This window comes from Schistocerca gregaria, chromosome 2 (assembly GCF_023897955.1).
Source record: "Schistocerca gregaria isolate iqSchGreg1 chromosome 2, iqSchGreg1.2, whole genome shotgun sequence".
Lineage (NCBI taxonomy): Eukaryota > Metazoa > Arthropoda > Insecta > Orthoptera > Acrididae > Schistocerca > Schistocerca gregaria.
Genome location: NC_064921.1, coordinates 1,017,121,321 through 1,017,143,362, shown reverse-complemented (window position 1 = coordinate 1,017,143,362; position 22,042 = coordinate 1,017,121,321). Strand labels below are relative to the sequence as shown.

The 22,042-nt window shown below is 52.4% G+C and overlaps 68 non-coding genes across 68 annotated transcripts; 46 read left to right on the top strand and 22 right to left on the bottom strand.

The window, feature by feature from the left end:
* The first annotated feature begins 86 nt into the window (after positions 1–86).
* Positions 87–159, top strand: Trnav-uac (transfer RNA valine (anticodon UAC)). The gene has a single exon. It is a non-coding gene; the product is annotated as a tRNA-Val (tRNA).
* A 158-nt stretch (positions 160–317) lies between these two features.
* Trnav-aac (transfer RNA valine (anticodon AAC)) lies at positions 318–390 on the top strand. Its single transcript has one exon. It is a non-coding gene; the product is annotated as a tRNA-Val (tRNA).
* A 195-nt stretch (positions 391–585) lies between these two features.
* On the bottom strand, positions 586–657 carry Trnap-cgg (transfer RNA proline (anticodon CGG)). Its single transcript has one exon. It is a non-coding gene; the product is annotated as a tRNA-Pro (tRNA).
* Positions 658–1,069: 412 nt separating this feature from the next.
* Trnav-uac (transfer RNA valine (anticodon UAC)) lies at positions 1,070–1,142 on the top strand. The gene has a single exon. It is a non-coding gene; the product is annotated as a tRNA-Val (tRNA).
* Positions 1,143–1,300: 158 nt separating this feature from the next.
* Positions 1,301–1,373, top strand: Trnav-aac (transfer RNA valine (anticodon AAC)). The gene has a single exon. It is a non-coding gene; the product is annotated as a tRNA-Val (tRNA).
* A 195-nt stretch (positions 1,374–1,568) lies between these two features.
* Trnap-cgg (transfer RNA proline (anticodon CGG)) lies at positions 1,569–1,640 on the bottom strand. The gene has a single exon. It is a non-coding gene; the product is annotated as a tRNA-Pro (tRNA).
* A 412-nt stretch (positions 1,641–2,052) lies between these two features.
* On the top strand, positions 2,053–2,125 carry Trnav-uac (transfer RNA valine (anticodon UAC)). Its single transcript has one exon. It is a non-coding gene; the product is annotated as a tRNA-Val (tRNA).
* Positions 2,126–2,283: 158 nt separating this feature from the next.
* Positions 2,284–2,356, top strand: Trnav-aac (transfer RNA valine (anticodon AAC)). The gene has a single exon. It is a non-coding gene; the product is annotated as a tRNA-Val (tRNA).
* Positions 2,357–2,551: 195 nt separating this feature from the next.
* Trnap-cgg (transfer RNA proline (anticodon CGG)) lies at positions 2,552–2,623 on the bottom strand. The gene has a single exon. It is a non-coding gene; the product is annotated as a tRNA-Pro (tRNA).
* A 412-nt stretch (positions 2,624–3,035) lies between these two features.
* Trnav-uac (transfer RNA valine (anticodon UAC)) lies at positions 3,036–3,108 on the top strand. The gene has a single exon. It is a non-coding gene; the product is annotated as a tRNA-Val (tRNA).
* Positions 3,109–3,266: 158 nt separating this feature from the next.
* Positions 3,267–3,339, top strand: Trnav-aac (transfer RNA valine (anticodon AAC)). The gene has a single exon. It is a non-coding gene; the product is annotated as a tRNA-Val (tRNA).
* Positions 3,340–3,534: 195 nt separating this feature from the next.
* Trnap-cgg (transfer RNA proline (anticodon CGG)) lies at positions 3,535–3,606 on the bottom strand. Its single transcript has one exon. It is a non-coding gene; the product is annotated as a tRNA-Pro (tRNA).
* Positions 3,607–4,018: 412 nt separating this feature from the next.
* Positions 4,019–4,091, top strand: Trnav-uac (transfer RNA valine (anticodon UAC)). The gene has a single exon. It is a non-coding gene; the product is annotated as a tRNA-Val (tRNA).
* Positions 4,092–4,249: 158 nt separating this feature from the next.
* Positions 4,250–4,322, top strand: Trnav-aac (transfer RNA valine (anticodon AAC)). The gene has a single exon. It is a non-coding gene; the product is annotated as a tRNA-Val (tRNA).
* A 195-nt stretch (positions 4,323–4,517) lies between these two features.
* Trnap-cgg (transfer RNA proline (anticodon CGG)) lies at positions 4,518–4,589 on the bottom strand. Its single transcript has one exon. It is a non-coding gene; the product is annotated as a tRNA-Pro (tRNA).
* Positions 4,590–5,001: 412 nt separating this feature from the next.
* On the top strand, positions 5,002–5,074 carry Trnav-uac (transfer RNA valine (anticodon UAC)). Its single transcript has one exon. It is a non-coding gene; the product is annotated as a tRNA-Val (tRNA).
* Positions 5,075–5,232: 158 nt separating this feature from the next.
* On the top strand, positions 5,233–5,305 carry Trnav-aac (transfer RNA valine (anticodon AAC)). The gene has a single exon. It is a non-coding gene; the product is annotated as a tRNA-Val (tRNA).
* Positions 5,306–5,500: 195 nt separating this feature from the next.
* Positions 5,501–5,572, bottom strand: Trnap-cgg (transfer RNA proline (anticodon CGG)). The gene has a single exon. It is a non-coding gene; the product is annotated as a tRNA-Pro (tRNA).
* Positions 5,573–5,984: 412 nt separating this feature from the next.
* Positions 5,985–6,057, top strand: Trnav-uac (transfer RNA valine (anticodon UAC)). The gene has a single exon. It is a non-coding gene; the product is annotated as a tRNA-Val (tRNA).
* A 158-nt stretch (positions 6,058–6,215) lies between these two features.
* On the top strand, positions 6,216–6,288 carry Trnav-aac (transfer RNA valine (anticodon AAC)). The gene has a single exon. It is a non-coding gene; the product is annotated as a tRNA-Val (tRNA).
* Positions 6,289–6,483: 195 nt separating this feature from the next.
* On the bottom strand, positions 6,484–6,555 carry Trnap-cgg (transfer RNA proline (anticodon CGG)). The gene has a single exon. It is a non-coding gene; the product is annotated as a tRNA-Pro (tRNA).
* Positions 6,556–6,967: 412 nt separating this feature from the next.
* Positions 6,968–7,040, top strand: Trnav-uac (transfer RNA valine (anticodon UAC)). The gene has a single exon. It is a non-coding gene; the product is annotated as a tRNA-Val (tRNA).
* A 158-nt stretch (positions 7,041–7,198) lies between these two features.
* On the top strand, positions 7,199–7,271 carry Trnav-aac (transfer RNA valine (anticodon AAC)). The gene has a single exon. It is a non-coding gene; the product is annotated as a tRNA-Val (tRNA).
* Positions 7,272–7,466: 195 nt separating this feature from the next.
* Trnap-cgg (transfer RNA proline (anticodon CGG)) lies at positions 7,467–7,538 on the bottom strand. The gene has a single exon. It is a non-coding gene; the product is annotated as a tRNA-Pro (tRNA).
* A 412-nt stretch (positions 7,539–7,950) lies between these two features.
* Trnav-uac (transfer RNA valine (anticodon UAC)) lies at positions 7,951–8,023 on the top strand. The gene has a single exon. It is a non-coding gene; the product is annotated as a tRNA-Val (tRNA).
* Positions 8,024–8,181: 158 nt separating this feature from the next.
* On the top strand, positions 8,182–8,254 carry Trnav-aac (transfer RNA valine (anticodon AAC)). The gene has a single exon. It is a non-coding gene; the product is annotated as a tRNA-Val (tRNA).
* Positions 8,255–8,449: 195 nt separating this feature from the next.
* Trnap-cgg (transfer RNA proline (anticodon CGG)) lies at positions 8,450–8,521 on the bottom strand. The gene has a single exon. It is a non-coding gene; the product is annotated as a tRNA-Pro (tRNA).
* A 412-nt stretch (positions 8,522–8,933) lies between these two features.
* Positions 8,934–9,006, top strand: Trnav-uac (transfer RNA valine (anticodon UAC)). The gene has a single exon. It is a non-coding gene; the product is annotated as a tRNA-Val (tRNA).
* Positions 9,007–9,164: 158 nt separating this feature from the next.
* Positions 9,165–9,237, top strand: Trnav-aac (transfer RNA valine (anticodon AAC)). Its single transcript has one exon. It is a non-coding gene; the product is annotated as a tRNA-Val (tRNA).
* Positions 9,238–9,432: 195 nt separating this feature from the next.
* On the bottom strand, positions 9,433–9,504 carry Trnap-cgg (transfer RNA proline (anticodon CGG)). The gene has a single exon. It is a non-coding gene; the product is annotated as a tRNA-Pro (tRNA).
* A 412-nt stretch (positions 9,505–9,916) lies between these two features.
* On the top strand, positions 9,917–9,989 carry Trnav-uac (transfer RNA valine (anticodon UAC)). The gene has a single exon. It is a non-coding gene; the product is annotated as a tRNA-Val (tRNA).
* Positions 9,990–10,147: 158 nt separating this feature from the next.
* Positions 10,148–10,220, top strand: Trnav-aac (transfer RNA valine (anticodon AAC)). Its single transcript has one exon. It is a non-coding gene; the product is annotated as a tRNA-Val (tRNA).
* Positions 10,221–10,415: 195 nt separating this feature from the next.
* Trnap-cgg (transfer RNA proline (anticodon CGG)) lies at positions 10,416–10,487 on the bottom strand. The gene has a single exon. It is a non-coding gene; the product is annotated as a tRNA-Pro (tRNA).
* Positions 10,488–10,899: 412 nt separating this feature from the next.
* On the top strand, positions 10,900–10,972 carry Trnav-uac (transfer RNA valine (anticodon UAC)). The gene has a single exon. It is a non-coding gene; the product is annotated as a tRNA-Val (tRNA).
* A 158-nt stretch (positions 10,973–11,130) lies between these two features.
* Trnav-aac (transfer RNA valine (anticodon AAC)) lies at positions 11,131–11,203 on the top strand. Its single transcript has one exon. It is a non-coding gene; the product is annotated as a tRNA-Val (tRNA).
* Positions 11,204–11,398: 195 nt separating this feature from the next.
* Trnap-cgg (transfer RNA proline (anticodon CGG)) lies at positions 11,399–11,470 on the bottom strand. Its single transcript has one exon. It is a non-coding gene; the product is annotated as a tRNA-Pro (tRNA).
* A 412-nt stretch (positions 11,471–11,882) lies between these two features.
* On the top strand, positions 11,883–11,955 carry Trnav-uac (transfer RNA valine (anticodon UAC)). Its single transcript has one exon. It is a non-coding gene; the product is annotated as a tRNA-Val (tRNA).
* Positions 11,956–12,113: 158 nt separating this feature from the next.
* Trnav-aac (transfer RNA valine (anticodon AAC)) lies at positions 12,114–12,186 on the top strand. Its single transcript has one exon. It is a non-coding gene; the product is annotated as a tRNA-Val (tRNA).
* A 195-nt stretch (positions 12,187–12,381) lies between these two features.
* Trnap-cgg (transfer RNA proline (anticodon CGG)) lies at positions 12,382–12,453 on the bottom strand. The gene has a single exon. It is a non-coding gene; the product is annotated as a tRNA-Pro (tRNA).
* Positions 12,454–12,865: 412 nt separating this feature from the next.
* Trnav-uac (transfer RNA valine (anticodon UAC)) lies at positions 12,866–12,938 on the top strand. The gene has a single exon. It is a non-coding gene; the product is annotated as a tRNA-Val (tRNA).
* A 158-nt stretch (positions 12,939–13,096) lies between these two features.
* Trnav-aac (transfer RNA valine (anticodon AAC)) lies at positions 13,097–13,169 on the top strand. Its single transcript has one exon. It is a non-coding gene; the product is annotated as a tRNA-Val (tRNA).
* A 195-nt stretch (positions 13,170–13,364) lies between these two features.
* On the bottom strand, positions 13,365–13,436 carry Trnap-cgg (transfer RNA proline (anticodon CGG)). Its single transcript has one exon. It is a non-coding gene; the product is annotated as a tRNA-Pro (tRNA).
* Positions 13,437–13,848: 412 nt separating this feature from the next.
* Trnav-uac (transfer RNA valine (anticodon UAC)) lies at positions 13,849–13,921 on the top strand. The gene has a single exon. It is a non-coding gene; the product is annotated as a tRNA-Val (tRNA).
* A 158-nt stretch (positions 13,922–14,079) lies between these two features.
* On the top strand, positions 14,080–14,152 carry Trnav-aac (transfer RNA valine (anticodon AAC)). The gene has a single exon. It is a non-coding gene; the product is annotated as a tRNA-Val (tRNA).
* A 195-nt stretch (positions 14,153–14,347) lies between these two features.
* Positions 14,348–14,419, bottom strand: Trnap-cgg (transfer RNA proline (anticodon CGG)). Its single transcript has one exon. It is a non-coding gene; the product is annotated as a tRNA-Pro (tRNA).
* A 412-nt stretch (positions 14,420–14,831) lies between these two features.
* On the top strand, positions 14,832–14,904 carry Trnav-uac (transfer RNA valine (anticodon UAC)). The gene has a single exon. It is a non-coding gene; the product is annotated as a tRNA-Val (tRNA).
* Positions 14,905–15,062: 158 nt separating this feature from the next.
* On the top strand, positions 15,063–15,135 carry Trnav-aac (transfer RNA valine (anticodon AAC)). Its single transcript has one exon. It is a non-coding gene; the product is annotated as a tRNA-Val (tRNA).
* Positions 15,136–15,330: 195 nt separating this feature from the next.
* On the bottom strand, positions 15,331–15,402 carry Trnap-cgg (transfer RNA proline (anticodon CGG)). The gene has a single exon. It is a non-coding gene; the product is annotated as a tRNA-Pro (tRNA).
* A 412-nt stretch (positions 15,403–15,814) lies between these two features.
* Positions 15,815–15,887, top strand: Trnav-uac (transfer RNA valine (anticodon UAC)). The gene has a single exon. It is a non-coding gene; the product is annotated as a tRNA-Val (tRNA).
* A 158-nt stretch (positions 15,888–16,045) lies between these two features.
* On the top strand, positions 16,046–16,118 carry Trnav-aac (transfer RNA valine (anticodon AAC)). The gene has a single exon. It is a non-coding gene; the product is annotated as a tRNA-Val (tRNA).
* Positions 16,119–16,313: 195 nt separating this feature from the next.
* Trnap-cgg (transfer RNA proline (anticodon CGG)) lies at positions 16,314–16,385 on the bottom strand. Its single transcript has one exon. It is a non-coding gene; the product is annotated as a tRNA-Pro (tRNA).
* A 412-nt stretch (positions 16,386–16,797) lies between these two features.
* Positions 16,798–16,870, top strand: Trnav-uac (transfer RNA valine (anticodon UAC)). The gene has a single exon. It is a non-coding gene; the product is annotated as a tRNA-Val (tRNA).
* A 158-nt stretch (positions 16,871–17,028) lies between these two features.
* Positions 17,029–17,101, top strand: Trnav-aac (transfer RNA valine (anticodon AAC)). The gene has a single exon. It is a non-coding gene; the product is annotated as a tRNA-Val (tRNA).
* A 195-nt stretch (positions 17,102–17,296) lies between these two features.
* Positions 17,297–17,368, bottom strand: Trnap-cgg (transfer RNA proline (anticodon CGG)). The gene has a single exon. It is a non-coding gene; the product is annotated as a tRNA-Pro (tRNA).
* A 412-nt stretch (positions 17,369–17,780) lies between these two features.
* Positions 17,781–17,853, top strand: Trnav-uac (transfer RNA valine (anticodon UAC)). Its single transcript has one exon. It is a non-coding gene; the product is annotated as a tRNA-Val (tRNA).
* A 158-nt stretch (positions 17,854–18,011) lies between these two features.
* On the top strand, positions 18,012–18,084 carry Trnav-aac (transfer RNA valine (anticodon AAC)). Its single transcript has one exon. It is a non-coding gene; the product is annotated as a tRNA-Val (tRNA).
* A 195-nt stretch (positions 18,085–18,279) lies between these two features.
* Trnap-cgg (transfer RNA proline (anticodon CGG)) lies at positions 18,280–18,351 on the bottom strand. Its single transcript has one exon. It is a non-coding gene; the product is annotated as a tRNA-Pro (tRNA).
* A 412-nt stretch (positions 18,352–18,763) lies between these two features.
* On the top strand, positions 18,764–18,836 carry Trnav-uac (transfer RNA valine (anticodon UAC)). The gene has a single exon. It is a non-coding gene; the product is annotated as a tRNA-Val (tRNA).
* Positions 18,837–18,994: 158 nt separating this feature from the next.
* Positions 18,995–19,067, top strand: Trnav-aac (transfer RNA valine (anticodon AAC)). Its single transcript has one exon. It is a non-coding gene; the product is annotated as a tRNA-Val (tRNA).
* A 195-nt stretch (positions 19,068–19,262) lies between these two features.
* On the bottom strand, positions 19,263–19,334 carry Trnap-cgg (transfer RNA proline (anticodon CGG)). The gene has a single exon. It is a non-coding gene; the product is annotated as a tRNA-Pro (tRNA).
* Positions 19,335–19,746: 412 nt separating this feature from the next.
* Positions 19,747–19,819, top strand: Trnav-uac (transfer RNA valine (anticodon UAC)). Its single transcript has one exon. It is a non-coding gene; the product is annotated as a tRNA-Val (tRNA).
* A 158-nt stretch (positions 19,820–19,977) lies between these two features.
* Trnav-aac (transfer RNA valine (anticodon AAC)) lies at positions 19,978–20,050 on the top strand. The gene has a single exon. It is a non-coding gene; the product is annotated as a tRNA-Val (tRNA).
* A 195-nt stretch (positions 20,051–20,245) lies between these two features.
* Positions 20,246–20,317, bottom strand: Trnap-cgg (transfer RNA proline (anticodon CGG)). Its single transcript has one exon. It is a non-coding gene; the product is annotated as a tRNA-Pro (tRNA).
* A 412-nt stretch (positions 20,318–20,729) lies between these two features.
* On the top strand, positions 20,730–20,802 carry Trnav-uac (transfer RNA valine (anticodon UAC)). The gene has a single exon. It is a non-coding gene; the product is annotated as a tRNA-Val (tRNA).
* Positions 20,803–20,960: 158 nt separating this feature from the next.
* Trnav-aac (transfer RNA valine (anticodon AAC)) lies at positions 20,961–21,033 on the top strand. The gene has a single exon. It is a non-coding gene; the product is annotated as a tRNA-Val (tRNA).
* A 194-nt stretch (positions 21,034–21,227) lies between these two features.
* Positions 21,228–21,300, bottom strand: Trnap-cgg (transfer RNA proline (anticodon CGG)). The gene has a single exon. It is a non-coding gene; the product is annotated as a tRNA-Pro (tRNA).
* Positions 21,301–21,712: 412 nt separating this feature from the next.
* Positions 21,713–21,785, top strand: Trnav-uac (transfer RNA valine (anticodon UAC)). The gene has a single exon. It is a non-coding gene; the product is annotated as a tRNA-Val (tRNA).
* Positions 21,786–21,943: 158 nt separating this feature from the next.
* Trnav-aac (transfer RNA valine (anticodon AAC)) lies at positions 21,944–22,016 on the top strand. The gene has a single exon. It is a non-coding gene; the product is annotated as a tRNA-Val (tRNA).
* The last annotated feature ends 26 nt before the right edge of the window (positions 22,017–22,042 follow it).

Below are 22,042 nucleotides of genomic sequence, written 5' to 3'. Positions count from 1 at the left end.
CAAAAGAACCGTCGCGTGTGCATTCGCGGACGGGAGAGAGGCTGAGGTAATTTCGAGTGAACGGGGATGGACTCCTCCCGTCCGCAGTTTCCGTAGTGTAGCGGTTATCACGTCTGCTTTACACGCAGAAGGTCCCCGGTTCGATCCCGGGCGGGAACAGTATTTTCTTGCCTGTGTCGCATTGTACTCCAGTGAGCCACGTCATGTGAGGATCTTCTGCATGTACCTTTGTTATGCAAGAAGCGCATTTATTTAATATTTTAGTTACGATGTCAACATCAGCACGAGTTGTCTCTAAGGTATGGCGCACACAAGTAGTTTCCGTGGTGTAGCGGTTATCACGTCTGCCTAACACGCAGAAGGTCCCCGGTTCGATCCCGGGCGGAAACACTTTTTCATCATTAAAAACAAGACATAGTAACATGCATCTGCTTCCATCTGTACCCAAAAACCTTCGTAATCGCCTTCACACGTCGGATCAGAGTGTCAATTGCTCACATCAAATATGAAATTCATTTGATACTGCCGCCGAGCATTTTGCATCGACTCAGCCACTCATGTGCGATCAGTTTGCACAAAACGCTAGGGCTCGTCCGGGATTTGAACCCGGGACCTCCTGCACCCGAAGCAGGAATCATACCCCTAGACCAACGAGCCATCTGACATGGCGAATGACTATTATTTCAGTGCACTGGGTGCCTCGATGTGGTCCAGGGTGCTCTGGAAAGTTTCGTGTAGGCTGGCGGGATGGGGGCGGCGCGAATTCCCGCGGTCGGCGGCCTTCCTGGGCTATTGGTACCTTCATGTAGAGCTGCCGCTGGGCTCGCACTCCCTGCTGCTAAGAAAGTGATTGCTTTTGCTGCTATGACTTGCAATCACGACTGCGGGAAACGCCGCTATCTCGTTAGGGGTGCTACGGCAGACACCCTCTCGAGCACCCCGAAGACTTCTTGAGCCCTCGGCTGTAATGGTTTCCAGGCTGTCAAAAGAACCGTCGCGTGTGCATTCGCGGACGGGAGAGAGGCTGAGGTAATTTCGAGTGAACGGGGATGGACTCCTCCCGTCCGCAGTTTCCGTAGTGTAGCGGTTATCACGTCTGCTTTACACGCAGAAGGTCCCCGGTTCGATCCCGGGCGGGAACAGTATTTTCTTGCCTGTGTCGCATTGTACTCCAGTGAGCCACGTCATGTGAGGATCTTCTGCATGTACCTTTGTTATGCAAGAAGCGCATTTATTTAATTTTTTAGTTACGATGTCAACATCAGCACGAGTTGTCTCTAAGGTATGGCGCACACAAGTAGTTTCCGTGGTGTAGCGGTTATCACGTCTGCCTAACACGCAGAAGGTCCCCGGTTCGATCCCGGGCGGAAACACTTTTTCATCATTAAAAACAAGACATAGTAACATGCATCTGCTTCCATCTGTACCCAAAAACCTTCGTAATCGCCTTCACACGTCGGATCAGAGTGTCAATTGCTCACATCAAATATGAAATTCATTTGATACTGCCGCCGAGCATTTTGCATCGACTCAGCCACTCATGTGCGATCAGTTTGCACAAAACGCTAGGGCTCGTCCGGGATTTGAACCCGGGACCTCCTGCACCCGAAGCAGGAATCATACCCCTAGACCAACGAGCCATCTGACATGGCGAATGACTATTATTTCAGTGCACTGGGTGCCTCGATGTGGTCCAGGGTGCTCTGGAAAGTCTCGTGTAGGCTGGCGGGATGGGGGCGGCGCGAATTCCCGCGGTCGGCGGCCTTCCTGGGCTATTGGTACCTTCATGTAGAGCTGCCGCTGGGCTCGCACTCCCTGCTGCTAAGAAAGTGATTGCTTTTGCTGCTATGACTTGCAATCACGACTGCGGGAAACGCCGCTATCTCGTTAGGGGTGCTACGGCAGACACCCTCTCGAGCACCCCGAAGACTTCTTGAGCCCTCGGCTGTAATGGTTTCCAGGCTGTCAAAAGAACCGTCGCGTGTGCATTCGCGGACGGGAGAGAGGCTGAGGTAATTTCGAGTGAACGGGGATGGACTCCTCCCGTCCGCAGTTTCCGTAGTGTAGCGGTTATCACGTCTGCTTTACACGCAAAAGGTCCCCGGTTCGATCCCGGGCGGGAACAGTATTTTCTTGCCTGTGTCGCATTGTACTCCAGTGAGCCACGTCATGTGAGGATCTTCTGCATGTACCTTTGTTATGCAAGAAGCGCATTTATTTAATTTTTTAGTTACGATGTCAACATCAGCACGAGTTGTCTCTAAGGTATGGCGCACACAAGTAGTTTCCGTGGTGTAGCGGTTATCACGTCTGCCTAACACGCAGAAGGTCCCCGGTTCGATCCCGGGCGGAAACACTTTTTCATCATTAAAAACAAGACATAGTAACATGCATCTGCTTCCATCTGTACCCAAAAACCTTCGTAATCGCCTTCACACGTCGGATCAGAGTGTCAATTGCTCACATCAAATATGAAATTCATTTGATACTGCCGCCGAGCATTTTGCATCGACTCAGCCACTCATGTGCGATCAGTTTGCACAAAACGCTAGGGCTCGTCCGGGATTTGAACCCGGGACCTCCTGCACCCGAAGCAGGAATCATACCCCTAGACCAACGAGCCATCTGACGTGGCGAATGACTATTATTTCAGTGCACTGGGTGCCTCGATGTGGTCCAGGGTGCTCTGGAAAGTCTCGTGTAGGCTGGCGGGATGGGGGCGGCGCGAATTCCCGCGGTCGGCGGCCTTCCTGGGCTATTGGTACCTTCATGTAGAGCTGCCGCTGGGCTCGCACTCCCTGCTGCTAAGAAAGTGATTGCTTTTGCTGCTATGACTTGCAATCACGACTGCGGGAAACGCCGCTATCTCGTTAGGGGTGCTACGGCAGACACACTCTCGAGCACCCCGAAGACTTCTTGAGCCCTCGGCTGTAATGGTTTCCAGGCTGTCAAAAGAACCGTCGCGTGTGCATTCGCGGACGGGAGAGAGGCTGAGGTAATTTCGAGTGAACGGGGATGGACTCCTCCCGTCCGCAGTTTCCGTAGTGTAGCGGTTATCACGTCTGCTTTACACGCAGAAGGTCCCCGGTTCGATCCCGGGCGGGAACAGTATTTTCTTGCCTGTGTCGCATTGTACTCCAGTGAGCCACGTCATGTGAGGATCTTCTGCATGTACCTTTGTTATGCAAGAAGCGCATTTATTTAATTTTTTAGTTACGATGTCAACATCAGCACGAGTTGTCTCTAAGGTATGGCGCACACAAGTAGTTTCCGTGGTGTAGCGGTTATCACGTCTGCCTAACACGCAGAAGGTCCCCGGTTCGATCCCGGGCGGAAACACTTTTTCATCATTAAAAACAAGACATAGTAACATGCATCTGCTTCCATCTGTACCCAAAAACCTTCGTAATCGCCTTCACACGTCGGATCAGAGTGTCAATTGCTCACATCAAATATGAAATTCATTTGATACTGCCGCCGAGCATTTTGCATCGACTCAGCCACTCATGTGCGATCAGTTTGCACAAAACGCTAGGGCTCGTCCGGGATTTGAACCCGGGACCTCCTGCACCCGAAGCAGGAATCATACCCCTAGACCAACGAGCCATCTGACATGGCGAATGACTATTATTTCAGTGCACTGGGTGCCTCGATGTGGTCCAGGGTGCTCTGGAAAGTCTCGTGTAGGCTGGCGGGATGGGGGCGGCGCGAATTCCCGCGGTCGGCGGCCTTCCTGGGCTATTGGTACCTTCATGTAGAGCTGCCGCTGGGCTCGCACTCCCTGCTGCTAAGAAAGTGATTGCTTTTGCTGCTATGACTTGCAATCACGACTGCGGGAAACGCCGCTATCTCGTTAGGGGTGCTACGGCAGACACCCTCTCGAGCACCCCGAAGACTTCTTGAGCCCTCGGCTGTAATGGTTTCCAGGCTGTCAAAAGAACCGTCGCGTGTGCATTCGCGGACGGGAGAGAGGCTGAGGTAATTTCGAGTGAACGGGGATGGACTCCTCCCGTCCGCAGTTTCCGTAGTGTAGCGGTTATCACGTCTGCTTTACACGCAGAAGGTCCCCGGTTCGATCCCGGGCGGGAACAGTATTTTCTTGCCTGTGTCGCATTGTACTCCAGTGAGCCACGTCATGTGAGGATCTTCTGCATGTACCTTTGTTATGCAAGAAGCGCATTTATTTAATTTTTTAGTTACGATGTCAACATCAGCACGAGTTGTCTCTAAGGTATGGCGCACACAAGTAGTTTCCGTGGTGTAGCGGTTATCACGTCTGCCTAACACGCAGAAGGTCCCCGGTTCGATCCCGGGCGGAAACACTTTTTCATCATTAAAAACAAGACATAGTAACATGCATCTGCTTCCATCTGTACCCAAAAACCTTCGTAATCGCCTTCACACGTCGGATCAGAGTGTCAATTGCTCACATCAAATATGAAATTCATTTGATACTGCCGCCGAGCATTTTGCATCGACTCAGCCACTCATGTGCGATCAGTTTGCACAAAACGCTAGGGCTCGTCCGGGATTTGAACCCGGGACCTCCTGCACCCGAAGCAGGAATCATACCCCTAGACCAACGAGCCATCTGACATGGCGAATGACTATTATTTCAGTGCACTGGGTGCCTCGATGTGGTCCAGGGTGCTCTGGAAAGTCTCGTGTAGGCTGGCGGGATGGGGGCGGCGCGAATTCCCGCGGTCGGCGGCCTTCCTGGGCTATTGGTACCTTCATGTAGAGCTGCCGCTGGGATCGCACTCCCTGCTGCTAAGAAAGTGATTGCTTTTGCTGCTATGACTTGCAATCACGACTGCGGGAAACGCCGCTATCTCGTTAGGGGTGCTACGGCAGACACCCTCTCGAGCACCCCGAAGACTTCTTGAGCCCTCGGCTGTAATGGTTTCCAGGCTGTCAAAAGAACCGTCGCGTGTGCATTCGCGGACGGGAGAGAGGCTGAGGTAATTTCGAGTGAACGGGGATGGACTCCTCCCGTCCGCAGTTTCCGTAGTGTAGCGGTTGTCACGTCTGCTTTACACGCAGAAGGTCCCCGGTTCGATCCCGGGCGGGAACAGTATTTTCTTGCCTGTGTCGCATTGTACTCCAGTGAGCCACGTCATGTGAGGATCTTCTGCATGTACCTTTGTTATGCAAGAAGCGCATTTATTTAATTTTTTAGTTACGATGTCAACATCAGCACGAGTTGTCTCTAAGGTATGGCGCACACAAGTAGTTTCCGTGGTGTAGCGGTTATCACGTCTGCCTAACACGCAGAAGGTCCCCGGTTCGATCCCGGGCGGAAACACTTTTTCATCATTAAAAACAAGACATAGTAACATGCATCTGCTTCCATCTGTACCCAAAAACCTTCGTAATCGCCTTCACACGTCGGATCAGAGTGTCAATTGCTCACATCAAATATGAAATTCATTTGATACTGCCGCCGAGCATTTTGCATCGACTCAGCCACTCATGTGCGATCAGTTTGCACAAAACGCTAGGGCTCGTCCGGGATTTGAACCCGGGACCTCCTGCACCCGAAGCAGGAATCATACCCCTAGACCAACGAGCCATCTGACGTGGCGAATGACTATTATTTCAGTGCACTGGGTGCCTCGATGTGGTCCAGGGTGCTCTGGAAAGTCTCGTGTAGGCTGGCGGGATGGGGGCGGCGCGAATTCCCGCGGTCGGCGGCCTTCCTGGGCTATTGGTACCTTCATGTAGAGCTGCCGCTGGGCTCGCACTCCCTGCTGCTAAGAAAGTGATTGCTTTTGCTGCTATGACTTGCAATCACGACTGCGGGAAACGCCGCTATCTCGTTAGGGGTGCTACGGCAGACACCCTCTCGAGCACCCCGAAGACTTCTTGAGCCCTCGGCTGTAATGGTTTCCAGGCTGTCAAAAGAACCGTCGCGTGTGCATTCGCGGACGGGAGAGAGGCTGAGGTAATTTCGAGTGAACGGGGATGGACTCCTCCCGTCCGCAGTTTCCGTAGTGTAGCGGTTATCACGTCTGCTTTACACGCAGAAGGTCCCCGGTTCGATCCCGGGCGGGAACAGTATTTTCTTGCCTGTGTCGCATTGTACTCCAGTGAGCCACGTCATGTGAGGATCTTCTGCATGTACCTTTGTTATGCAAGAAGCGCATTTATTTAATTTTTTAGTTACGATGTCAACATCAGCACGAGTTGTCTCTAAGGTATGGCGCACACAAGTAGTTTCCGTGGTGTAGCGGTTATCACGTCTGCCTAACACGCAGAAGGTCCCCGGTTCGATCCCGGGCGGAAACACTTTTTCATCATTAAAAACAAGACATAGTAACATGCATCTGCTTCCATCTGTACCCAAAAACCTTCGTAATCGCCTTCACACGTCGGATCAGAGTGTCAATTGCTCACATCAAATATGAAATTCATTTGATACTGCCGCCGAGCATTTTGCATCGACTCAGCCACTCATGTGCGATCAGTTTGCACAAAACGCTAGGGCTCGTCCGGGATTTGAACCCGGGACCTCCTGCACCCGAAGCAGGAATCATACCCCTAGACCAACGAGCCATCTGACATGGCGAATGACTATTATTTCAGTGCACTGGGTGCCTCGATGTGGTCCAGGGTGCTCTGGAAAGTCTCGTGTAGGCTGGCGGGATGGGGGCGGCGCGAATTCCCGCGGTCGGCGGCCTTCCTGGGCTATTGGTACCTTCATGTAGAGCTGCCGCTGGGCTCGCACTCCCTGCTGCTAAGAAAGTGATTGCTTTTGCTGCTATGACTTGCAATCACGACTGCGGGAAACGCCGCTATCTCGTTAGGGGTGCTACGGCAGACACCCTCTCGAGCACCCCGAAGACTTCTTGAGCCCTCGGCTGTAATGGTTTCCAGGCTGTCAAAAGAACCGTCGCGTGTGCATTCGCGGACGGGAGAGAGGCTGAGGTAATTTCGAGTGAACGGAGATGGACTCCTCCCGTCCGCAGTTTCTGTAGTGTAGCGGTTATCACGTCTGCTTTACACGCAAAAGGTCCCCGGTTCGATCCCGGGCGGGAACAGTATTTTCTTGCCTGTGTCGCATTGTACTCCAGTGAGCCACGTCATGTGAGGATCTTCTGCATGTACCTTTGTTATGCAAGAAGCGCATTTATTTAATTTTTTAGTTACGATGTCAACATCAGCACGAGTTGTCTCTAAGGTATGGCGCACACAAGTAGTTTCCGTGGTGTAGCGGTTATCACGTCTGCCTAACACGCAGAAGGTCCCCGGTTCGATCCCGGGCGGAAACACTTTTTCATCATTAAAAACAAGACATAGTAACATGCATCTGCTTCCATCTGTACCCAAAAACCTTCGTAATCGCCTTCACACGTCGGATCAGAGTGTCAATTGCTCACATCAAATATGAAATTCATTTGATACTGCCGCCGAGCATTTTGCATCGACTCAGCCACTCATGTGCGATCAGTTTGCACAAAACGCTAGGGCTCGTCCGGGATTTGAACCCGGGACCTCCTGCACCCGAAGCAGGAATCATACCCCTAGACCAACGAGCCATCTGACATGGCGAATGACTATTATTTCAGTGCACTGGGTGCCTCGATGTGGTCCAGGGTGCTCTGGAAAGTCTCGTGTAGGCTGGCGGGATGGGGGCGGCGCGAATTCCCGCGGTCGGCGGCCTTCCTGGGCTATTGGTACCTTCATGTAGAGCTGCCGCTGGGCTCGCACTCCCTGCTGCTAAGAAAGTGATTGCTTTTGCTGCTATGACTTGCAATCACGACTGCGGGAAACGCCGCTATCTCGTTAGGGGTGCTACGGCAGACACCCTCTCGAGCACCCCGAAGACTTCTTGAGCCCTCGGCTGTAATGGTTTCCAGGCTGTCAAAAGAACCGTCGCGTGTGCATTCGCGGACGGGAGAGAGGCTGAGGTAATTTCGAGTGAACGGGGATGGACTCCTCCCGTCCGCAGTTTCCGTAGTGTAGCGGTTATCACGTCTGCTTTACACGCAGAAGGTCCCCGCTTCGATCCCGGGCGGGAACAGTATTTTCTTGCCTGTGTCGCATTGTACTCCAGTCAGCCACGTCATGTGAGGATCTTCTGCATGTACCTTTGTTATGCAAGAAGCGCATTTATTTAATTTTTTAGTTACGATGTCAACATCAGCACGAGTTGTCTCTAAGGTATGGCGCACACAAGTAGTTTCCGTGGTGTAGCGGTTATCACGTCTGCCTAACACGCAGAAGGTCCCCGGTTCGATCCCGGGCGGAAACACTTTTTCATCATTAAAAACAAGACATAGTAACATGCATCTGCTTCCATCTGTACCCAAAAACCTTCGTAATCGCCTTCACACGTCGGATCAGAGTGTCAATTGCTCACATCAAATATGAAATTCATTTGATACTGCCGCCGAGCATTTTGCATCGACTCAGCCACTCATGTGCGATCAGTTTGCACAAAACGCTAGGGCTCGTCCGGGATTTGAACCCGGGACCTCCTGCACCCGAAGCAGGAATCATACCCCTAGACCAACGAACCATCTGACGTGGCGAATGACTATTATTTCAGTGCACTGGGTGCCTCGATGTGGTCCAGGGTGCTCTGGAAAGTCTCGTGTAGGCTGGCGGGATGGGGGCGGCGCGAATTCCCGCGGTCGGCGGCCTTCCTGGGCTATTGGTACCTTCATGTAGAGCTGCCGCTGGGCTCGCACTCCCTGCTGCTAAGAAAGTGATTGCTTTTGCTGCTATGACTTGCAATCACGACTGCGGGAAACGCCGCTATCTCGTTAGGGGTGCTACGGCAGACACCCTCTCGAGCACCCCGAAGACTTCTTGAGCCCTCGGCTGTAATGGTTTCCAGGCTGTCAAAAGAACCGTCGCGTGTGCATTCGCGGACGGGAGAGAGGCTGAGGTAATTTCGAGTGAACGGGGATGGACTCCTCCCGTCCGCAGTTTCCGTAGTGTAGCGGTTATCACGTCTGCTTTACACGCAGAAGGTCCCCGCTTCGATCCCGGGCGGGAACAGTATTTTCTTGCCTGTGTCGCATTGTACTCCAGTCAGCCACGTCATGTGAGGATCTTCTGCATGTACCTTTGTTATGCAAGAAGCGCATTTATTTAATTTTTTAGTTACGATGTCAACATCAGCACGAGTTGTCTCTAAGGTATGGCGCACACAAGTAGTTTCCGTGGTGTAGCGGTTATCACGTCTGCCTAACACGCAGAAGGTCCCCGGTTCGATCCCGGGCGGAAACACTTTTTCATCATTAAAAACAAGACATAGTAACATGCATCTGCTTCCATCTGTACCCAAAAACCTTCGTAATCGCCTTCACACGTCGGATCAGAGTGTCAATTGCTCACATCAAATATGAAATTCATTTGATACTGCCGCCGAGCATTTTGCATCGACTCAGCCACTCATGTGCGATCAGTTTGCACAAAACGCTAGGGCTCGTCCGGGATTTGAACCCGGGACCTCCTGCACCCGAAGCAGGAATCATACCCCTAGACCAACGAACCATCTGACGTGGCGAATGACTATTATTTCAGTGCACTGTGTGCCTCGATGTGGTCCAGGGTGCTCTGGAAAGTTTCGTGTAGGCTGGCGGGATGGGGGCGGCGCGAATTCCCGCGGTCGGCGGCCTTCCTGGGCTATTGGTACCTTCATGTAGAGCTGCCGCTGGGCTCGCACTCCCTGCTGCTAAGAAAGTGATTGCTTTTGCTGCTATGACTTGCAATCACGACTGCGGGAAACGCCGCTATCTCGTTAGGGGTGCTACGGCAGACACCCTCTCGAGCACCCCGAAGACTTCTTGAGCCCTCGGCTGTAATGGTTTCCAGGCTGTCAAAAGAACCGTCGCGTGTGCATTCGCGGACGGGAGAGAGGCTGAGGTAATTTCGAGTGAACGGGGATGGACTCCTCCCGTCCGCAGTTTCCGTAGTGTAGCGGTTATCACGTCTGCTTTACACGCAGAAGGTCCCCGGTTCGATCCCGGGCGGGAACAGTATTTTCTTGCCTGTGTCGCATTGTACTCCAGTGAGCCACGTCATGTGAGGATCTTCTGCATGTACCTTTGTTATGCAAGAAGCGCATTTATTTAATTTTTTAGTTACGATGTCAACATCAGCACGAGTTGTCTCTAAGGTATGGCGCACACAAGTAGTTTCCGTGGTGTAGCGGTTATCACGTCTGCCTAACACGCAGAAGGTCCCCGGTTCGATCCCGGGCGGAAACACTTTTTCATCATTAAAAACAAGACATACTAACATGCATCTGCTTCCATCTGTACCCAAAAACCTTCGTAATCGCCTTCACACGTCGGATCAGAGTGTCAATTGCTCACATCAAATATGAAATTCATTTGATACTGCCGCCGAGCATTTTGCATCGACTCAGCCACTCATGTGCGATCAGTTTGCACAAAACGCTAGGGCTCGTCCGGGATTTGAACCCGGGACCTCCTGCACCCGAAGCAGGAATCATACCCCTAGACCAACGAGCCATCTGACATGGCGAATGACTATTATTTCAGTGCACTGGGTGCCTCGATGTGGTCCAGGGTGCTCTGGAAAGTTTCGTGTAGGCTGGCGGGATGGGGGCGGCGCGAATTCCCGCGGTCGGCGGCCTTCCTGGGCTATTGGTACCTTCATGTAGAGCTGCCGCTGGGCTCGCACTCCCTGCTGCTAAGAAAGTGATTGCTTTTGCTGCTATGACTTGCAATCACGACTGCGGGAAACGCCGCTATCTCGTTAGGGGTGCTACGGCAGACACCCTCTCGAGCACCCCGAAGACTTCTTGAGCCCTCGGCTGTAATGGTTTCCAGGCTGTCAAAAGAACCGTCGCGTGTGCATTCGCGGACGGGAGAGAGGCTGAGGTAATTTCGAGTGAACGGGGATGGACTCCTCCCGTCCGCAGTTTCCGTAGTGTAGCGGTTATCACGTCTGCTTTACACGCAGAAGGTCCCCGGTTCGATCCCGGGCGGGAACAGTATTTTCTTGCCTGTGTCGCATTGTACTCCAGTGAGCCACGTCATGTGAGGATCTTCTGCATGTACCTTTGTTATGCAAGAAGCGCATTTATTTAATTTTTTAGTTACGATGTCAACATCAGCACGAGTTGTCTCTAAGGTATGGCGCACACAAGTAGTTTCCGTGGTGTAGCGGTTATCACGTCTGCCTAACACGCAGAAGGTCCCCGGTTCGATCCCGGGCGGAAACACTTTTTCATCATTAAAAACAAGACATAGTAACATGCATCTGCTTCCATCTGTACCCAAAAACCTTCGTAATCGCCTTCACACGTCGGATCAGAGTGTCAATTGCTCACATCAAATATGAAATTCATTTGATACTGCCGCCGAGCATTTTGCATCGACTCAGCCACTCATGTGCGATCAGTTTGCACAAAACGCTAGGGCTCGTCCGGGATTTGAACCCGGGACCTCCTGCACCCGAAGCAGGAATCATACCCCTAGACCAACGAGCCATCTGACATGGCGAATGACTATTATTTCAGTGCACTGGGTGCCTCGATGTGGTCCAGGGTGCTCTGGAAAGTTTCGTGTAGGCTGGCGGGATGGGGGCGGCGCGAATTCCCGCGGTCGGCGGCCTTCCTGGGCTATTGGTACCTTCATGTAGAGCTGCCGCTGGGCTCGCACTCCCTGCTGCTAAGAAAGTGATTGCTTTTGCTGCTATGACTTGCAATCACGACTGCGGGAAACGCCGCTATCTCGTTAGGGGTGCTACGGCAGACACCCTCTCGAGCACCCCGAAGACTTCTTGAGCCCTCGGCTGTAATGGTTTCCAGGCTGTCAAAAGAACCGTCGCGTGTGCATTCGCGGACGGGAGAGAGGCTGAGGTAATTTCGAGTGAACGGGGATGGACTCCTCCCGTCCGCAGTTTCCGTAGTGTAGCGGTTATCACGTCTGCTTTACACGCAGAAGGTCCCCGGTTCGATCCCTGGCGGGAACAGTATTTTCTTGCCTGTGTCGCATTGTACTCCAGTGAGCCACGTCATGTGAGGATCTTCTGCATGTACCTTTGTTATGCAAGAAGCGCATTTATTTAATTTTTTAGTTACGATGTCAACATCAGCACGAGTTGTCTCTAAGGTATGGCGCACACAAGTAGTTTCCGTGGTGTAGCGGTTATCACGTCTGCCTAACACGCAGAAGGTCCCCGGTTCGATCCCGGGCGGAAACACTTTTTCATCATTAAAAACAAGACATAGTAACATGCATCTGCTTCCATCTGTACCCAAAAACCTTCGTAATCGCCTGCACACGTCGGATCAGAGTGTCAATTGCTCACATCAAATATGAAATTCATTTGATACTGCCGCCGAGCATTTTGCATCGACTCAGCCACTCATGTGCGATCAGTTTGCACAAAACGCTAGGGCTCGTCCGGGATTTGAACCCGGGACCTCCTGCACCCGAAGCAGGAATCATACCCCTAGACCAACGAGCCATCTGACGTGGCGAATGACTATTATTTCAGTGCACTGGGTGCCTCGATGTGGTCCAGGGTGCTCTGGAAAGTCTCGTGTAGGCTGGCGGGATGGGGGCGGCGCGAATTCCCGCGGTCGGCGGCCTTCCTGGGCTATTGGTACCTTCATGTAGAGCTGCCGCTGGGCTCGCACTCCCTGCTGCTAAGAAAGTGATTGCTTTTGCTGCTATGACTTGCAATCACGACTGCGGGAAACGCCGCTATCTCGTTAGGGGTGCTACGGCAGACACCCTCTCGAGCACCCCGAAGACTTCTTGAGCCCTCGGCTGTAATGGTTTCCAGGCTGTCAAAAGAACCGTCGCGTGTGCATTCGCGGACGGGAGAGAGGCTGAGGTAATTTCGAGTGAACGGAGATGGACTCCTCCCGTCCGCAGTTTCTGTAGTGTAGCGGTTATCACGTCTGCTTTACACGCAAAAGGTCCCCGGTTCGATCCCGGGCGGGAACAGTATTTTCTTGCCTGTGTCGCATTGTACTCCAGTGAGCCACGTCATGTGAGGATCTTCTGCATGTACCTTTGTTATGCAAGAAGCGCATTTATTTAATTTTTTAGTTACGATGTCAACATCAGCACGAGTTGTCTCTAAGGTATGGCGCACACAAGTAGTTTCCGTGGTGTAGCGGTTATCACGTCTGCCTAACACGCAGAAGGTCCCCGGTTCGATCCCGGGCGGAAACACTTTTTCATCATTAAAAACAAGACATAGTAACATGCATCTGCTTCCATCTGTACCCAAAAACCTTCGTAATCGCCTTCACACGTCGGATCAGAGTGTCAATTGCTCACATCAAATATGAAATTCATTTGATACTGCCGCCGAGCATTTTGCATCGACTCAGCCACTCATGTGCGATCAGTTTGCACAAAACGCTAGGGCTCGTCCGGGATTTGAACCCGGGACCTCCTGCACCCGAAGCAGGAATCATACCCCTAGACCAACGAGCCATCTGACATGGCGAATGACTATTATTTCAGTGCACTGGGTGCCTCGATGTGGTCCAGGGTGCTCTGGAAAGTCTCGTGTAGGCTGGCGGGATGGGGGCGGCGCGAATTCCCGCGGTCGGCGGCCTTCCTGGGCTATTGGTACCTTCATGTAGAGCTGCCGCTGGGCTCGCACTCCCTGCTGCTAAGAAAGTGATTGCTTTTGCTGCTATGACTTGCAATCACGACTGCGGGAAACGCCGCTATCTCGTTAGGGGTGCTACGGCAGACACCCTCTCGAGCACCCCGAAGACTTCTTGAGCCCTCGGCTGTAATGGTTTCCAGGCTGTCAAAAGAACCGTCGCGTGTGCATTCGCGGACGGGAGAGAGGCTGAGGTAATTTCGAGTGAACGGGGATGGACTCCTCCCGTCCGCAGTTTCCGTAGTGTAGCGGTTATCACGTCTGCTTTACACGCAGAAGGTCCCCGCTTCGATCCCGGGCGGGAACAGTATTTTCTTGCCTGTGTCGCATTGTACTCCAGTCAGCCACGTCATGTGAGGATCTTCTGCATGTACCTTTGTTATGCAAGAAGCGCATTTATTTAATTTTTTAGTTACGATGTCAACATCAGCACGAGTTGTCTCTAAGGTATGGCGCACACAAGTAGTTTCCGTGGTGTAGCGGTTATCACGTCTGCCTAACACGCAGAAGGTCCCCGGTTCGATCCCGGGCGGAAACACTTTTTCATCATTAAAAACAAGACATAGTAACATGCATCTGCTTCCATCTGTACCCAAAAACCTTCGTAATCGCCTTCACACGTCGGATCAGAGTGTCAATTGCTCACATCAAATATGAAATTCATTTGATACTGCCGCCGAGCATTTTGCATCGACTCAGCCACTCATGTGCGATCAGTTTGCACAAAACGCTAGGGCTCGTCCGGGATTTGAACCCGGGACCTCCTGCACCCGAAGCAGGAATCATACCCCTAGACCAACGAACCATCTGACATGGCGAATGACTATTATTTCAGTGCACTGGGTGCCTCGATGTGGTCCAGGGTGCTCTGGAAAGTCTCGTGTAGGCTGGCGGGATGGGGGCGGCGCGAATTCCCGCGGTCGGCGGCCTTCCTGGGCTATTGGTACCTTCATGTAGAGCTGCCGCTGGGCTCGCACTCCCTGCTGCTAAGAAAGTGATTGCTTTTGCTGCTATGACTTGCAATCACGACTGCGGGAAACGCCGCTATCTCGTTAGGGGTGCTACGGCAGACACCCTCTCGAGCACCCCGAAGACTTCTTGAGCCCTCGGCTGTAATGGTTTCCAGGCTGTCAAAAGAACCGTCGCGTGTGCATTCGCGGACGGGAGAGAGGCTGAGGTAATTTCGAGTGAACGGGGATGGACTCCTCCCGTCCGCAGTTTCCGTAGTGTAGCGGTTATCACGTCTGCTTTACACGCAGAAGGTCCCCGCTTCGATCCCGGGCGGGAACAGTATTTTCTTGCCTGTGTCGCATTGTACTCCAGTCAGCCACGTCATGTGAGGATCTTCTGCATGTACCTTTGTTATGCAAGAAGCGCATTTATTTAATTTTTTAGTTACGATGTCAACATCAGCACGAGTTGTCTCTAAGGTATGGCGCACACAAGTAGTTTCCGTGGTGTAGCGGTTATCACGTCTGCCTAACACGCAGAAGGTCCCCGGTTCGATCCCGGGCGGAAACACTTTTTCATCATTAAAAACAAGACATAGTAACATGCATCTGCTTCCATCTGTACCCAAAAACCTTCGTAATCGCCTTCACACGTCGGATCAGAGTGTCAATTGCTCACATCAAATATGAAATTCATTTGATACTGCCGCCGAGCATTTTGCATCGACTCAGCCACTCATGTGCGATCAGTTTGCACAAAACGCTAGGGCTCGTCCGGGATTTGAACCCGGGACCTCCTGCACCCGAAGCAGGAATCATACCCCTAGACCAACGAACCATCTGACGTGGCGAATGACTATTATTTCAGTGCACTGGGTGCCTCGATGTGGTCCAGGGTGCTCTGGAAAGTTTCGTGTAGGCTGGCGGGATGGGGGCGGCGCGAATTCCCGCGGTCGGCGGCCTTCCTGGGCTATTGGTACCTTCATGTAGAGCTGCCGCTGGGCTCGCACTCCCTGCTGCTAAGAAAGTGATTGCTTTTGCTGCTATGACTTGCAATCACGACTGCGGGAAACGCCGCTATCTCGTTAGGGGTGCTACGGCAGACACCCTCTCGAGCACCCCGAAGACTTCTTGAGCCCTCGGCTGTAATGGTTTCCAGGCTGTCAAAAGAACCGTCGCGTGTGCATTCGCGGACGGGAGAGAGGCTGAGGTAATTTCGAGTGAACGGGGATGGACTCCTCCCGTCCGCAGTTTCCGTAGTGTAGCGGTTATCACGTCTGCTTTACACGCAGAAGGTCCCCGGTTCGATCCCGGGCGGGAACAGTATTTTCTTGCCTGTGTCGCATTGTACTCCAGTGAGCCACGTCATGTGAGGATCTTCTGCATGTACCTTTGTTATGCAAGAAGCGCATTTATTTAATTTTTTAGTTACGATGTCAACATCAGCACGAGTTGTCTCTAAGGTATGGCGCACACAAGTAGTTTCCGTGGTGTAGCGGTTATCACGTCTGCCTAACACGCAGAAGGTCCCCGGTTCGATCCCGGGCGGAAACACTTTTTCATCATTAAAAACAAGACATAGTAACATGCATCTGCTTCCATCTGTACCCAAAAACCTTCGTAATCGCCTTCACACGTCGGATCAGAGTGTCAATTGCTCACATCAAATATGAAATTCATTTGATACTGCCGCCGAGCATTTTGCATCGACTCAGCCACTCATGTGCGATCAGTTTGCACAAAACGCTAGGGCTCGTCCGGGATTTGAACCCGGGACCTCCTGCACCCGAAGCAGGAATCATACCCCTAGACCAACGAGCCATCTGACATGGCGAATGACTATTATTTCAGTGCACTGGGTGCCTCGATGTGGTCCAGGGTGCTCTGGAAAGTTTCGTGTAGGCTGGCGGGATGGGGGCGGCGCGAATTCCCGCGGTCGGCGGCCTTCCTGGGCTATTGGTACCTTCATGTAGAGCTGCCGCTGGGCTCGCACTCCCTGCTGCTAAGAAAGTGATTGCTTTTGCTGCTATGACTTGCAATCACGACTGCGGGAAACGCCGCTATCTCGTTAGGGGTGCTACGGCAGACACCCTCTCGAGCACCCCGAAGACTTCTTGAGCCCTCGGCTGTAATGGTTTCCAGGCTGTCAAAAGAACCGTCGCGTGTGCATTCGCGGACGGGAGAGAGGCTGAGGTAATTTCGAGTGAACGGGGATGGACTCCTCCCGTCCGCAGTTTCCGTAGTGTAGCGGTTATCACGTCTGCTTTACACGCAGAAGGTCCCCGGTTCGATCCCGGGCGGGAACAGTATTTTCTTGCCTGTGTCGCATTGTACTCCAGTGAGCCACGTCATGTGAGGATCTTCTGCATGTACCTTTGTTATGCAAGAAGCGCATTTATTTAATTTTTTAGTTACGATGTCAACATCAGCACGAGTTGTCTCTAAGGTATGGCGCACACAAGTAGTTTCCGTGGTGTAGCGGTTATCACGTCTGCCTAACACGCAGAAGGTCCCCGGTTCGATCCCGGGCGGAAACACTTTTTCATCATTAAAAACAAGACATAGTAACATGCATCTGCTTCCATCTGTACCCAAAAACCTTCGTAATCGCCTTCACACGTCGGATCAGAGTGTCAATTGCTCACATCAAATATGAAATTCATTTGATACTGCCGCCGAGCATTTTGCATCGACTCAGCCACTCATGTGCGATCAGTTTGCACAAAACGCTAGGGCTCGTCCGGGATTTGAACCCGGGACCTCCTGCACCCGAAGCAGGAATCATACCCCTAGACCAACGAGCCATCTGACATGGCGAATGACTATTATTTCAGTGCACTGGGTGCCTCGATGTGGTCCAGGGTGCTCTGGAAAGTTTCGTGTAGGCTGGCGGGATGGGGGCGGCGCGAATTCCCGCGGTCGGCGGCCTTCCTGGGCTATTGGTACCTTCATGTAGAGCTGCCGCTGGGCTCGCACTCCCTGCTGCTAAGAAAGTGATTGCTTTTGCTGCTATGACTTGCAATCACGACTGCGGGAAACGCCGCTATCTCGTTAGGGGTGCTACGGCAGACACCCTCTCGAGCACCCCGAAGACTTCTTGAGCCCTCGGCTGTAATGGTTTCCAGGCTGTCAAAAGAACCGTCGCGTGTGCATTCGCGGACGGGAGAGAGGCTGAGGTAATTTCGAGTGAACGGGGATGGACTCCTCCCGTCCGCAGTTTCCGTAGTGTAGCGGTTATCACGTCTGCTTTACACGCAGAAGGTCCCCGGTTCGATCCCTGGCGGGAACAGTATTTTCTTGCCTGTGTCGCATTGTACTCCAGTGAGCCACGTCATGTGAGGATCTTCTGCATGTACCTTTGTTATGCAAGAAGCGCATTTATTTAATTTTTTAGTTACGATGTCAACATCAGCACGAGTTGTCTCTAAGGTATGGCGCACACAAGTAGTTTCCGTGGTGTAGCGGTTATCACGTCTGCCTAACACGCAGAAGGTCCCCGGTTCGATCCCGGGCGGAAACACTTTTTCATCATTAAAAACAAGACATAGTAACATGCATCTGCTTCCATCTGTACCCAAAAACCTTCGTAATCGCCTTCACACGTCGGATCAGAGTGTCAATTGCTCACATCAAATATGAAATTCATTTGATACTGCCGCCGAGCATTTTGCATCGACTCAGCCACTCATGTGCGATCAGTTTGCACAAAACGCTAGGGCTCGTCCGGGATTTGAACCCGGGACCTCCTGCACCCGAAGCAGGAATCATACCCCTAGACCAACGAGCCATCTGACGTGGCGAATGACTATTATTTCAGTGCACTGGGTGCCTCGATGTGGTCCAGGGTGCTCTGGAAAGTCTCGTGTAGGCTGGCGGGATGGGGGCGGCGCGAATTCCCGCGGTCGGCGGCCTTCCTGGGCTATTGGTACCTTCATGTAGAGCTGCCGCTGGGCTCGCACTCCCTGCTGCTAAGAAAGTGATTGCTTTTGCTGCTATGACTTGCAATCACGACTGCGGGAAACGCCGCTATCTCGTTAGGGGTGCTACGGCAGACACACTCTCGAGCACCCCGAAGACTTCTTGAGCCCTCGGCTGTAATGGTTTCCAGGCTGTCAAAAGAACCGTCGCGTGTGCATTCGCGGACGGGAGAGAGGCTGAGGTAATTTCGAGTGAACGGGGATGGACTCCTCCCGTCCGCAGTTTCCGTAGTGTAGCGGTTATCACGTCTGCTTTACACGCAGAAGGTCCCCGGTTCGATCCCGGGCGGGAACAGTATTTTCTTGCCTGTGTCGCATTGTACTCCAGTGAGCCACGTCATGTGAGGATCTTCTGCATGTACCTTTGTTATGCAAGAAGCGCATTTATTTAATTTTTTAGTTACGATGTCAACATCAGCACGAGTTGTCTCTAAGGTATGGCGCACACAAGTAGTTTCCGTGGTGTAGCGGTTATCACGTCTGCCTAACACGCAGAAGGTCCCCGGTTCGATCCCGGGCGGAAACACTTTTTCATCATTAAAAACAAGACATAGTAACATGCATCTGCTTCCATCTGTACCCAAAAACCTTCGTAATCGCCTTCACACGTCGGATCAGAGTGTCAATTGCTCACATCAAATATGAAATTCATTTGATACTGCCGCCGAGCATTTTGCATCGACTCAGCCACTCATGTGCGATCAGTTTGCACAAAACGCTAGGGCTCGTCCGGGATTTGAACCCGGGACCTCCTGCACCCGAAGCAGGAATCATACCCCTAGACCAACGAGCCATCTGACATGGCGAATGACTATTATTTCAGTGCACTGGGTGCCTCGATGTGGTCCAGGGTGCTCTGGAAAGTCTCGTGTAGGCTGGCGGGATGGGGGCGGCGCGAATTCCCGCGGTCGGCGGCCTTCCTGGGCTATTGGTACCTTCATGTAGAGCTGCCGCTGGGCTCGCACTCCCTGCTGCTAAGAAAGTGATTGCTTTTGCTGCTATGACTTGCAATCACGACTGCGGGAAACGCCGCTATCTCGTTAGGGGTGCTACGGCAGACACCCTCTCGAGCACCCCGAAGACTTCTTGAGCCCTCGGCTGTAATGGTTTCCAGGCTGTCAAAAGAACCGTCGCGTGTGCATTCGCGGACGGGAGAGAGGCTGAGGTAATTTCGAGTGAACGGGGATGGACTCCTCCCGTCCGCAGTTTCCGTAGTGTAGCGGTTATCACGTCTGCTTTACACGCAGAAGGTCCCCGGTTCGATCCCGGGCGGGAACAGTATTTTCTTGCCTGTGTCGCATTGTACTCCAGTGAGCCACGTCATGTGAGGATCTTCTGCATGTACCTTTGTTATGCAAGAAGCGCATTTATTTAATTTTTTAGTTACGATGTCAACATCAGCACGAGTTGTCTCTAAGGTATGGCGCACACAAGTAGTTTCCGTGGTGTAGCGGTTATCACGTCTGCCTAACACGCAGAAGGTCCCCGGTTCGATCCCGGGCGGAAACACTTTTTCATCATTAAAAACAAGACATAGTAACATGCATCTGCTTCCATCTGTACCCAAAAACCTTCGTAATCGCCTTCACACGTCGGATCAGAGTGTCAATTGCTCACATCAAATATGAAATTCATTTGATACTGCCGCCGAGCATTTTGCATCGACTCAGCCACTCATGTGCGATCAGTTTGCACAAAACGCTAGGGCTCGTCCGGGATTTGAACCCGGGACCTCCTGCACCCGAAGCAGGAATCATACCCCTAGACCAACGAGCCATCTGACATGGCGAATGACTATTATTTCAGTGCACTGGGTGCCTCGATGTGGTCCAGGGTGCTCTGGAAAGTCTCGTGTAGGCTGGCGGGATGGGGGCGGCGCGAATTCCCGCGGTCGGCGGCCTTCCTGGGCTATTGGTACCTTCATGTAGAGCTGCCGCTGGGATCGCACTCCCTGCTGCTAAGAAAGTGATTGCTTTTGCTGCTATGACTTGCAATCACGACTGCGGGAAACGCCGCTATCTCGTTAGGGGTGCTACGGCAGACACCCTCTCGAGCACCCCGAAGAATTCTTGAGCCCTCGGCTGTAATGGTTTCCAGGCTGTCAAAAGAACCGTCGCGTGTGCATTCGCGGACGGGAGAGAGGCTGAGGTAATTTCGAGTGAACGGGGATGGACTCCTCCCGTCCGCAGTTTCCGTAGTGTAGCGGTTGTCACGTCTGCTTTACACGCAGAAGGTCCCCGGTTCGATCCCGGGCGGGAACAGTATTTTCTTGCCTGTGTCGCATTGTACTCCAGTGAGCCACGTCATGTGAGGATCTTCTGCATGTACCTTTGTTATGCAAGAAGCGCATTTATTTAATTTTTTAGTTACGATGTCAACATCAGCACGAGTTGTCTCTAAGGTATGGCGCACACAAGTAGTTTCCGTGGTGTAGCGGTTATCACGTCTGCCTAACACGCAGAAGGTCCCCGGTTCGATCCCGGGCGGAAACACTTTTTCATCATTAAAAACAAGACATAGTAACATGCATCTGCTTCCATCTGTACCCAAAAACCTTCGTAATCGCCTTCACACGTCGGATCAGAGTGTCAATTGCTCACATCAAATATGAAATTCATTTGATACTGCCGCCGAGCATTTTGCATCGACTCAGCCACTCATGTGCGATCAGTTTGCACAAAACGCTAGTGCTCGTCCGGGATTTGAACCCGGGACCTCCTGCACCCGAAGCAGGAATCATACCCCTAGACCAACGAGCCATCTGACATGGCGAATGACTAATATTTCAGTGCACTGGGTGCCTCGATGTGGTCCAGGGTGCTCTGGAAAGTCTCGTGTAGGCTGGCGGGATGGGGGCGGCGCGAATTCCCGCGGTCGGCGGCCTTCCTGGGCTATTGGTACCTTCATGTAGAGCTGCCGCTGGGCTCGCACTCCCTGCTGCTAAGAAAGTGATTGCTTTTGCTGCTATGACTTGCAATCACGACTGCGGGAAACGCCGCTATCTCGTTAGGGGTGCTACGGCAGACACCCTCTCGAGCACCCCGAAGACTTCTTGAGCCCTCGGCTGTAATGGTTTCCAGGCTGTCAAAAGAACCGTCGCGTGTGCATTCGCGGACGGGAGAGAGGCTGAGGTAATTTCGAGTGAACGGGGATGGACTCCTCCCGTCCGCAGTTTCCGTAGTGTAGCGGTTATCACGTCTGCTTTACACGCAGAAGGTCCCCGGTTCGATCCCGGGCGGGAACAGTATTTTCTTGCCTGTGTCGCATTGTACTCCAGTGAGCCACGTCATGTGAGGATCTTCTGCATGTACCTTTGTTATGCAAGAAGCGGATTTATTTAATTTTTTAGTTACGATGTCAACATCAGCACGAGTTGTCTCTAAGGTATGGCGCACACAAGTAGTTTCCGTGGTGTAGCGGTTATCACGTCTGCCTAACACGCAGAAGGTCCCCGGTTCGATCCCGGGCGGAAACACTTTTTCATCATTAAAAACAAGACAT